This window comes from Sphaeramia orbicularis, chromosome 12, assembly GCF_902148855.1.
Source record: "Sphaeramia orbicularis chromosome 12, fSphaOr1.1, whole genome shotgun sequence".
Lineage (NCBI taxonomy): Eukaryota > Metazoa > Chordata > Actinopteri > Kurtiformes > Apogonidae > Sphaeramia > Sphaeramia orbicularis.
In genome coordinates, this window is record NC_043968.1 from 78,194,310 (window position 1) to 78,207,300 (window position 12,991).

General features: G+C 36.7%; 1 pseudogene; it reads left to right on the top strand.

Moving 5' to 3' along the window:
- Positions 1–697: 697 nt before the first annotated feature.
- LOC115429139 (small G protein signaling modulator 1-like) overlaps positions 698–12,991 on the top strand; it is a 43,576-nt pseudogene continuing 31,282 nt past the window's right edge.

Below are 12,991 nucleotides of genomic sequence, written 5' to 3' on the forward strand. Positions count from 1 at the left end.
GTTTCGTCGTCATGTGATGTCACCGGGGCTGAGGAGCATGTTTTTTTTTTTTCTTTCTTTTTCTTTTTCTTTTTCTTTCTTTCTTTCTTTCTTTATTTACTCATCACGTGGTGTCACTGGGGCTGAGAAGCATGTTTTTTCTTTCTTTTGTATTTAATTTAATTTAATTTAATTTAATTTAATTTGATTTAATTTAATTTAATTTAATTTAATTTATTTGTTATTTTATTTACTTATTTCATCATCACTTAGTGTCACCGGGGCTGAGGAGCATGTTTGTTTGTTTTTTTCTTTCTTTCTTTTTCATTTTATTTTGTTTTATTTTATTTTATTTTATTTTATTTTATTTTATTTTATTTTATTTATTTATTTATTTATTTACTTATTTGGTGGTCACGTGGTGTCACCAGGGCTGAGGAGCATGTTTTTTCTTTCTTTTTTTTATTTCATTTTATCTGTATTTATTTATTTATTTACATCTTTGGTGGTCACGTGGTGTGACCGGGGCTGAGGCTCATCCGTGTGTAGGTGTTGCCGTTGCCTGTGGATTCCTGAGGTTCCGGTCTCTGTGTCTTTAAGGGCTGCTGGAGGTGGGATCAGGTTGGAGTGAGTGGATCACAGCAGATCGGAGCTCCGTGGGTTCGTTGCTTCTGTGTCCGTGGGTGTGTTTTTTTTTTCCTCCAGGACAGTTCCGTGGGTGTCTTCTCCTACATCCGCCCTTTTCTTTTGCTGCTGCAGCCATGGGAGGTAGGGCCGCAGTGTCGTGATCCGGTCCGCCTTCAGCTGACTGTTGTGTTCGGATCACACTGTTCATATGTGTGTTCTGTGCTTTCAGAGGCCGAGACGCGTCAGAAACTGCTGCGCAATGTCAAGAAAGAGGTGCGTTTGGTTTTATACATGTGACAGCATGAGCATGAAGGTGTGTGTGTGTGTGTGCGTGCGCGCGCGTGTGCGTGTGCATGTGTATGTGTATGTGTGTGTGTGATGTTTGAGGCCTGATTCTGAGACAAATACATGTGTGTTTGAATGGGATGAGAGGATGAACAGGAAATGGTACCCGGTGTGTTTTTGACTGCTGTTGTCCGGGGCGTGTGATGATGCTGTCGGTGATGGAGGTGATGACGAGGATGGTGATGATGATGATGATGATGATGATGGTGCTGATGATAGTGATGATTCTGACATGACTCCTGCCACTGGTTGGAAAAAAAAACATGGATGCAGATTAATTTGTTGCAGGACCTTTTTTTTTTATTTATTTATTTTTTTTATTTTTATCGCACCATCATCTGCCTCTGAATAAACTGTAGTTAAACCATCATTCTACAGATTTAACATCAGGATCATGATGCAAAACTCACACATATATGACCTTGGAATGTGTTTGATTAGTATTTTTAAGATCCATGATTCAAGAATGTTTATTTGTCTGTGTGTGCACATAATGGAATTTTCAGAAATATAAAGAGAAAATGGGTGTTTGTGTGAAACTGGTCCTAAAAACAGGACAGAGGGTTAAACATCAGTGTAAAAAAAAAAAAAAACAACTGTAAAAAATGGTATTATTCCAGCAGCAGGGGTGCAAAAAAACAAAACAAAACTGTTAAATAACAGAAAATAACCATCTCATAAAAATACGGTAATTTTCCATAATTAAAATACAGTTTTTTTGCCATAACTTTACATGAGATATTGCGTATTTTTTTGACTTTTTGAAATGTTTAATAAAAAATATTTTCATGTATTAAAACAATCAAATTACCAATCAATCAATCAATCAATAAATAAATAAATTTTAAAGAGACTAAGTTGTACAATCCACTGATAAAAACTATATTTGGACAGTTTATCAGTGCTTATACATGTTATACATTCACAAAAATACATTTATTCAACATTTTTGTTGTGAAACCTCCCGTAATTACACAAGATATTTGTCAATTAACAAAGAAGTCTTGTTCAACTTACAGAACAAATACTTCTTTTACAGGTAATTGTCAGTAATTTTATCTTGTTTTATTATTATTATTATTATTTTTTTTTTTTTTTACAGTATTAAACTTTAAATTAACAGTTTAATCTCATAAATGGAAAAGAAAAATTTGTGAAATTATGATACATTTGCAAATGTATTTTAACTATTTTTCTGTGAAAAACGAAAAAAAAAAAAAAAAAATTTAACTGAAATTTTTTGGTTATTCACAGTTACAGTTTTTTCATGTTATTTTACATTTGACGTGTAAAATCACAGTCCATTTTTGTAATTTCATTGATATTTTCCTGTATCTTAAAAATACAGAAAAAATCTGTAAAATAAACAGTGAAAATTCTGTTAAATTACAGTTGTTGTTTTTTTACAGTGATTCAAACCAGATGTAGACTAATGTTATGAAGCAGGTTTGGGTCTATTTTAAAATTAATATTTACTGGGATAAAAGAGAAACTATTTTTCAGATAAAACACATTTTCATTTGATGTGTTCATATATAAATCCACATGTAACACGGTCAAAAGGACACAGAAATTACACACTACGATTTTTTAAATATCTTTTTATTCTCTCACAGGTGCATTTTGGGAATCGTAGTAAATATTTAGGGCAGAGTGTTTCACAAAAATGACCGCTGTTGCAAAATCATTCACGATTTATTAGTGTTTGAATGTTCAGGTTCTGCATGTAACACCGGTGGACACGATGGGTTCCACACCAAACCTGGAATGAGAAAACCCTATGTTTTATTCATATTCAGTGCAGTGCTGGGTGCTTCCAGGCTGATCCTGTGTCTGTGCACCCCCCCTACCCCCCCCCCCCCCCCCCCACCCCCCCACACACACACACACACACACCTGTGACTCACTGCCTATGAAAGCTCCACGACTCCTGGATCCAGATCCTGCAGAAGTGGGGGGGGGGGGGTGGCACATCTATACATTTAACATCCAGCTGTGACTAATACACAGACTGCAACAGAAAACACTAGTACGGCCGTGCGCTGCTCCTCCTGGGCATCACACTGTAGAACAGACTGTCACATTCTGTTAGTTCAGTTCCACATTCAGCCCAGTATGATCTGAACCGGACCAGACCAGTCCAATAAGAACAGAGGAAAAAGTACAATTATATTATGATAATGTTTACATCAAAGTTTCCTTAAAAATCTGAATAACATGAACAACCTGAAATGTTTTAAGATAAATAAGTACAATTAAAAAAAATATTCTGCCTCTGTTTATCAGTTTATCATTTCTACATGTTTATTCTAACATACAGATACAGTGGATCTACAAACACACACATTTAACCCTTTCATGCATAGTGGTCACTACAGTGGACAGCTGTTTAAAGGTGTTCTCTTCTATACTAATGGCTTTTGTTGTTTTAGTTCCATATCAGCCAACACAGTGGACGCTTCTGCATCATCTCATACACTGTAATTCATACAATTACTGTAACTTTGCTGTTTTTGATAAACCTGATCTGCACTAACATGTTTGAGTGTAAATCAATTGCTTGTTATTGTTATTAGACTGTAATTAACAGGGTTTTTTTTTAAACAAAAAGGGTATTTTTTTGCATATTATCTCCATGAAGTGAATAGTGATGAGTATCAGAGTATGTTAAAATGTGAGTAAACATCAGATTACTAGCATTAAAAATGGTTTTATTTCATAGATTTCACACAGAATATCAGTAAATACATGTTTCTTTGCTTCAAAAATTAAACGCATGGTGTCCAGCTGAGTGGACATTTTTGGAACTCCATGAAAAATAGGTTCATAAGGTAATTTTCAATCGTATTGTTTTTTTCATGCTTAAAAAGGAATAAAAACACTAAGGAAAAAAAATTCTTGTTTATGATTCTCATAATTCATGCATGAAAGTGTTAATAACAGACAGAATATTGGTCCAATTCCATTTACTTCTCTTAAAACATTTCAGGTTGTTCATATTTGTTCAGGTTATTCACATTTTTTTGTAAAAGGATATTTACCTCCGCCAAGTGACACGGCAGAGGTTCTGTTTTCATCAGGGTTTGTCTGTGTTTGTTTGTGTGTTAGCGAGATAACTCAAAAAATTATGGATGGATTTGGATGAAATTTTCAGGAAATGTTGATACTGGCACAAGGAACAAATGGTAAAATTTTGGTGGTGATGGGGGGGGGGGGGGGTGATCTGCCTTGGCGGAGGTCTGTGCTCTCCGAGTGCTTTTCTAGTTGTAAATGTAAACATTTTCATGTAATTTTACTTTTTTTTTTACACCAAAACAAAGATAAAATTTGTGGGTGTCATTATTTATAGGGTATTATGATTAGGGGTGTGTATTGGTAAGAATCTGGTGATATGATACAAATCACAATACTAGGATGACAATACAATATATCATGATACTGTTAAAAAGGCAGTTTTTATTGGTTTTGTTTCTTTTTTGAAAGATTATTCCCTGAAAGAATTGAATTACACCAGAAACATGCACAAACACTAAACACATTATTATTTGATCACAACAGGATCTAATGCTATATCACAAGATGCTCCTGTGTTAAAACTGAAATTCTGTTTTACAGACATTACAGTTTAAGATCCTGTTCAAATGTTCATATTCTATTAGTTCAGAACTAACATCAGAACATTATTTTAGTGCAATCCCAACAAAGGAACTAACAGTATTTAATAAAAGAGTGTTAAATAATACTAAATAAAATAGAAACAAAAAAGAAAAACAAAAATTAACCTCCACAATATATGCATTTGAATAAGTACCTGAAAATATTGATACAGTACTTTTTAATATCGATATCTGTACTGTGAAATGAAATATTGTGATATACTGCAGAAATGATATTTTCTTACACCCCTAATTATGATGATATTTTACTGGTTCTGATCCACTTCAGAACTAATTGGTGTGTATGTGGAACCTAAATTAAAATGATTTTGACATCCTCTATTAATAATATCTTCAGTGTAATTTTTGCATTTCATAAATTCACCCCAGGGGCCGTATTGGACCCTTTGGGGGGCTGGTTTTGGCCCACGGGCCGCATGTTTGACCCCTGAGCTGTAAAGTGAAAAGTAAACGTTAATAACTGACTGTTATGACTGTTTATATACTGATTACCTGCAGATCCCATTTTATTGATTATATCATAAAAGGGATAGAGGTTCAAACAGTCTGTATCAGTGTATTTATTAAAGTAGCTTCACTTCTAATGGATCAGAGCTGCACTTTAACAGGGTTTTGAAGCCTTTGAATAGAAATAAATTGCCTTAAAGACCAGTTTTAGTGACATGATCAATTCTTATATATTGTGAAAATGTTGTCTTCCACAAGAACATACAGAAAATATTTAACAAAGACAATTACAATGTAGTGCAGAAAAGGTCTAAAATGAAATAAAACAAACATTTGCTTAAACCTTGATTGAACTCAAAAGACTCAAAAGAGTGAACGTTTGCACTAGAGCTGAAATGATTAATCAACTCAAAGTGATCCAAAAAAATCATTCAACCACAATTCTTCTGAATCAAAGCTTTGTTTCCTTCATTTCTCTGCTGTTAAACATTGGTTCCACTGTTTTGTTTCACATGGATGTTTATTGTGATGCATAAAGAAGCTTCAGTTCAGGAAAACTGCAATAGAATGTTTCCCTTCAATCAATTCGAGTCGATTAATCGAATTATGAATTTTTGCATTCGCTTCAAGCACCTACTCGATTAATCGGTTGCAGCTCTAGTTTGCACTGATTAACATGGTTATAATTCTAAGTATAAATGTAGCATGTTGAGTACGTTTGTGTAAAATTGAACATCAGAGCTAAAGCCCGATTTTTAATTTAGGATCCATTTATGATGAGAACAACACGTTCTGTGCATTTGAATAAAGTGAATAAAATGATGTTCATTTTGAGTCTTGTAATGAACACATGTTCACTATATGAGCTGATGTCATCTTCTGTGTGTGGGACATTCCTTTTTTAAAAATCCTTTCCTGTTTCAGCTCCTTGTCACTTTAACCCTTTCATACACAGTGGTCACTACAGTGGACAGCTATTTTACAGCTGTTCTATTCATGGATTTAGTTATTTTAGTTCCATATCTGCCAACACGGTGGACACTCATGCATCATTCCATACACTGCAGTTCATATAATTACTGTAACTTTGCTGTTCTTCATAAATTTGATCTACACTAACATATTTGAGTGTAAATCAGTTGCTTGTTGTTGTTATTAGACTGTAATGAACAGTTTTTTTTTTTAAAAACATAATGATGACAACAGTAGCACTGAGTTTTTATGGGTTAAACAAACAGCTTTCTTTTTTTTTTTCTTTTTTTTTTTGTTTTGCATATTATCTCCATGGAGTGAGTAATGACCAGTATTAGAGTATGCTAAAATGTGAGAAAACATCAGATTAGCTGCATTAAATTTTTTTTATTTCTTAGTTTTCACACAGTATTTCAGTAAATATGTTTCTTCTCTTCAAAAAATAAATGCATGGTGTTCAGCCGAAAGGACAATTTTGAACCTCCATGAAAAAGAGGTTCATAAAAACATGTCGATTGCGTTATTTTTTTAATGCCTAGAGGAATAAAAACACTCAGTAAAAAAAAAAAAATCCTAATTAAGGCTTTCATTATTCATGCATGAAAGGGTTAAATATCTCTGTCAGACAGAATACGTTTGGTCTTCACTGTGTGTGTTTTTCTCTCTCAGGTGAAACAGATTATGGAGGAAGCAGTGACCAGAAAGTTTGTGCATGCAGACAGTAGTCACATCATCTCCTTCTGTGGTGAGTGTGTTCTCATATTGACTCTGTATCAGCTGTTCTGTGCACTAATGTTTGCACTGGAAAGTCATCAAACTCTGCTTTAATGGTCTAAAATGTACAGAGTATAGACTGTCGGACTGAATTTCACAGTTAATTTTCGGCAACCTTTACTATCTAAAGAGCCATTTTAGAACAGAAATAGACAAACAAAATTGTCTTGAGCCAAAACATAACCCTATATGTTTTACCTCATAGTGGTGACTGTTCGAGAAGCTCTTTAGGATTAGTTTGCATAGAATACACTATATTGCCAAAAGTATTGGCTCACCCATCCAAATAATCAGAATCCGGTGTTCCAATCACTTCCATGGCCACAGGTGTATAAAATCCAGCACCTAGGCATGCAGACTGCTTTTACAAACATTTGTGACAGAATGGGTCGCCCTCAGGAGCTCAGTGAATTCCAGCGTGGAACTGTGATAGGACGCCACCTGTGCAACAAATCCAGTCGTGAAATTTCCTGGCTCCTAAATATTCCACAGTCAACTGTCAGCTGGATTATAAGAAAGTGGAAGTGTTTGGGAACGACAGCAACTCAGCCACGAAGTGGTAGGCCACGTAAACTGACGGAGCAGGGTCAGTGGATAGTGCGAAGAGGTCGCCAACTTTCTGCAGAGTCAATGGCTACAGACCTCCAAACTTCATGTGGCCTTCAGATTAGCTCCAGAACAGTGCGCAGAGAGCTTCATGGAATGGGTTTCCGTGGCCGAGCAGCTGCATCCAAGCCATACATCACCAAGTGCAATGCAAAGCGCCGGATGCAGTGGTATAAAGCACGCCGCCACTGGACTGTAGAGCAGTGGAGGCGCCTTCTCTGGAGTGACCAATCTTGCTTCTCCATCTGGCAATCTGATGGACGGGTCTGAGTTTGGCGGTCACCAGGAGAACGATACTTGTGGGACCGCATTGTGCCAAGTGTAAAGTTTGGTGGAGGGGGGATTATGGTGTGGGGTTGTTTTTCAGGAGCTGGGCTTGGCCCCTTAGTTCCAGTGAAAGGAACTGGGAATGCTTCAGCAGACCAAGACATTTTGGACAATTCCATGCTCCCAACTTTGTGGGAACAGTTTGGAGCCGGCCCCTTCCTCTTCCAACATGACTGTGCACCAGTGCACAAAGCAAGGTCCATAAGGACATGGATGACAGAGTCTGGTGTGGATGAACTGGACTGGCCTGCACAGAGTCCTGACCTCAACCCCATAGAACACCTTTGGATGAATTAGAGCGCAGACTGAGAGCCAGGCCTTCTGTCCAACATCAGTGTGTGACCTCACAAATGCGCTTCTGGAAGAATGGTCCAAAATTCCCATGAACACACTCCTAAACCTTGTGGACAGCCTTCCCAGAAGAGTTGAAGCTGTTATAGCTGCAAAGGGTGGACCCACGTCAGATTGAACCCCATAGACTAGGAATGGGATGGCACTGAAATTCATATGCGAGTCAAGGCAGGTGAGCAAATACTTTTGGCAATATAGTGTATGTTGAGAATAAATCAAAGTTTTGGTGCATTTACAGAACTACAAAAAAATAACAGAACTACACTAAAGAAGATGCCAGTATTGTGTTGTGCAGCAAAACTTCACTGGTATGTGAATGCTTTCTTTGTGCTGGAGAACACAGATGTCAGTGTCATAAAATTAAAAGTACTCTTAAAAGTACCATTACTACTTTTACTGCTTCTATTTTTAGATTCATCTGGAGTATAGTCTACATTTTTCAGCTGCATAACATCAGACTGACTTTATGGTTCTGACAATAGTAGCAAAATGTGTTTAAAAAAAAAAAAAGCCTTAGTGTTATTCATTTCCATGTATTTTTTGACAAAGCCACATGGAGCCTCCTGTGTCCAGGCCTTTCTACCACTTCATCCTCTGCTCTTCTTCACTTCATCCTCTGCTCTTCTTCACTTCATCCTCTGTTCTTCTTCACTTCATCCTCTGCTCCTCTTCACTTCATCCTCTGTTCTTCTTCACTTCATCCTCTGCTCTTCTTCACTTCATCCTATGTTCTTCTTCACTTCATCCTCTGTTCTTCTTCACTTCATCCTCTGTTCTTCTTCACTTCATCCTCTGCTCCTCTTCACTTCATCCTCTGTTCTTCTTCACTTCATCCTCTGCTCTTCTTCACTTCATCCTATGTTCTTCTTCACTTCATCCTATGTTCTTCTTCACTTCATCCTCTGCTCTTCTTCACTTCATCCTCTGTTCTTCTTCACTTCATCCTCTGCTCCTCTTCACTTCATCCTCTGTTCTTCTTCACTTCATCCTCTGCTCTTCTTCACTTCATCCTATGTTCTTCTTCACTTCATCCTATGTTCTTCTTCACTTCATCCTCTGTTCTTCTTCACTTCATCCTCTGCTCTTCTTCACTTCATCCTATGTTCTTCTTCACTTCATCCTCTGCTCTTCTTCACTTCATCCTCTGTTCTTCTTCACTTCATCCTCTGCTCTTCTTCACTCCCTCCTCTGCTCTTCTTCACTTCATCCTCTGCTCTTCTTCACGTCATCCTATGTTCTTCTTCACTTCATCCTCTGCTCTTCTTCACTTCATCCTCTGTTCTTCTTCACTTCATCCTCTGTTCTTCTTCGCTTCATCCTCTGTTCTTCTTCACTTCATCCTCTGCTCTTCTTCACTTCGTCCTCTGCTCTTCTTCACCTCACTGCTCTAATCTGGGCTCCACAGTCTTTTACCAGCATTGTATCTGTTTATTTTGCAGCTTTTATTAGTTAAGTTGGATGGATTATTTTATGTGACTTTATACCAGGGCTGTCAAACTCAGTTTAGTTCAGTTCCACATTCAGCCCAATATGATCTGAACCGGACTGGACCAGTACAATAAGAACAGTTGAAAAAGTTCAATTACATTATGATAATGTTTACATCTACAAAGTCTCCTTAAAAATGTGAATAACATGAATAACCTGAAATGCCTTAAGAAAAATAAGAGTAATTTTAACAATATTCTGCCTCAGTTTATCATTTATATATGTGCATTATGGTAACGTACGGATGCAGAGGATCTACAAACATAAACGTTTAATAACAGGCAGAATATTATTAAAACTGCACTTATTTTTATTAAGACATTTCAGTTTGTTCATATTTGTTCAGGTTATTCATATTCTTTGTTAAAGGGTAGTTTCTAAATGTAAACAGTTTCATGTAAATTTACTTTTTTTTATACTGAAATAAAGATCAAATGTTGGAGTTGTCATTATTTATTTATAGGTTATTATGATGGTATTTTACTGGTTCTGATCCACTTCAGGTCATGTTGGTCTGTATGTGACACCTGAACTAAAATGATTTGAACATCACTGATTGTTGATATTATTCATTTTTCGTAACATTTTGAGTAATTTTTGCATTTGACAAATTCATCCCACCGGCCGGATCTTACCCTTTGGTGGGCCGGTTTTGGCCCATGGGCCGTATGTTTGACACCCATGCTTTATACTGTACATATATTATATACTGTAGATATAATATATACTGTAGACGTAATATATGCTGTATATATAATATATGCTGTACATATAATATATATTGTATATATAATACAGGGTGGGGAAGCAAAATTTACAATGAACATTTAGTTTTTTTTTCTCAGCAGGCACTACGTCAATTGTTTTGAAACCAAACATATATTGATGTCATAATCATACCTAACACTATTATCCATACCTTTTCAGAAACTTTTGCCCATATGAGTAATCAGGAAAGCAAACGTCAAAGAGTGTGTGATTTGCTGAATGCACTCGTCACACCAAAGGAGATTTCAAAAATAGTTGGAGTGTCCATAAAGACTGTTTATAATGGAAAGAAGAGAATGACTATGAGCAAAACTATTACGAGAAAGTCTGGAAGATACTATTAAAGAAGAATGGGAGAAGTTGTCACCCCAATATTTGAGGAACACTTGCTCAAGTTTCAGGAAGCGTGTGAAGGCAGTTATTGAGAAAGAAGGAGGACACATAGAATGAAAACATTTTCTATTATGTACATTTTCTTGTGGCAAATAAATTCTCATGACTTTCAATAAACTAATTGGTCATACACTGTCTTTCAATCCCTGCCTCAAAATATTGTAAATTTTGCTTCCCCACCCTGTATATACCGTACATATAATATATATTGTACATATAATATATACTGTATATAGATAAAAGTAAATTGACACTCTCCAAAGGTGTTGATACTTCCAGGGCTGAGGTGTGTGTGTGTGTGTGTGTTTCCCATCCTTCCTATCTTTGCTCCAGTAAACACCTCCACACACGTCAGTCTATTTTTTGCTTGTACCACCTGTACATGTGTCTCCCACCTGCTTTAGACTAAAATATTCACAATTGAGGTGTTTTCTTAACCTCCTCAGAACCAGCTATAAGTTTTCTGTCCGCATTTGTGGACAAGAGTTTCACAACTTTTTACAAAAAAAAAAAAAAAAAGAAAACCAAGACTTTGCACCTCTCGTAATTTGCGCAATCAATCTCTGTAAATCACCTGCAAACTGTGGTCACACCCCACACACAAAATTCTAGATTGTGCAAGCACATTACTACATATAAATTGGGATGTTAGTAGATCCGGCCCTGTGTCTGTATTGAACACGTCTCAAAGGGAGGAGCAAACGGTTTGGGTGTGGAATTACACACATGGAAGTGGTTAGGAGACATCGAAATGATGAAACGAGATGCAGAGAACACATTTTTCACCCTCATGTGAACATTTTTGGATTGATGGAAGAAAAAATAATTGAGAAGTATGCCCCCCCCCCCCCCCCCCCCACACACACACACACACACACACACACACACATACACATACACTTGACAGGACTCTTTTTCACTTGATCTGATGATTGTGATTAAAAATTAAAATTGTGTCTGTGTCTGTCTGTCTCTGTGTGTGTGTGTGTGTGTGCGTGTGTGTGTGTGTGTAGCTGTAGTAGAAGCCTGTGTGCTGCATGGACTCAAACGTCGTATTGCAGGTCTGCTGTGCACTAATAAGGTTGCAGCATTATTCATGAAGATGGCAAAAAGTTTTTCACCGGCAGAAGAGCTTTGTCAGAAGGTTCAGGAGCTGGAGCAGCTGATTGAAAACAGGTATGGAAGATTCAGTCTATATATGAGCCTTTTAGTGTCTATGTAGTTCCTTTTCCATCGTCCATCTGAGCTAAACTTTCCCCATATGGGTCATTCCATCCCAAATCAACCAGATTTCAGAAAGTGCCCCGCATGACCCCCTCAGAAAATTCTGAAAAAATTCACACTTGTTCACCTACCAGATAAACGAACACATCCAAACTTTTAATGTCATATCTGTAATAGTTTAGGAGATCCAGCCCTTTGAAAATTAATGTTTTTGTTTTTTTTTAATTTTGCCAATTTGCTTTTCGGCCAACTTTGAGGAGCTGTATCTCCTCAGGTATTCAAACCACACTGCTGAAACTTACAGTCTGGAGTGAAATCCCCCTGAAAAGATCATATTTTGCATCAAAATAATTGTAGGTGCCTTCATGTTTGGTCCATGAGGCCTTGAAATCAGGCCAAAAGGCTAATTCTTCCAAATGTCCTCTCTCTTCAGGCTTGCACTGTGCCAGAATGGATGAATGTAGAGACCTCATTTTTTTTTGCATGGATTCTTATGGTCAAGATGCAACAATTTACTGCAAAAAGACTACATTTCAATGAAAAGTGTTACTGTGAGGCAATGAATAAAATGGGTCGATTTCAGTTTTTCACAAAAATACTCTTTACTTGAGCACTCAAATTACCATGCGGCCAGTTAATGAACATTTTGAAATTTTTTACCATGTCTTCATATATGTTTCAAGATGTTGTGGACAAAATTTTAGCTTTGGGATGGAACTGGTTCTTTTTTTAATATTTTTTTTTACTGCATGACTATATTTTCTTCAAATTGTATACAAACGTAGGTGTAAATGGCATTTTTAACAGTATAATGGCACTGATTATTGCACAAATTATGATAATACTTGAGATATTTGAACTAGGGTGTGGAACTGCATGATGGTTCAGATAGAATAATTATAGATTTCCCAGAACTGGCTCAGGTTGATGCCTGTAGTAGAGACTTCTCTGAAATTGGATGGAGCTGGTCAGTTGACCCAGTTTCACCAGGGTCAGTGACAGAAATGTAGCTA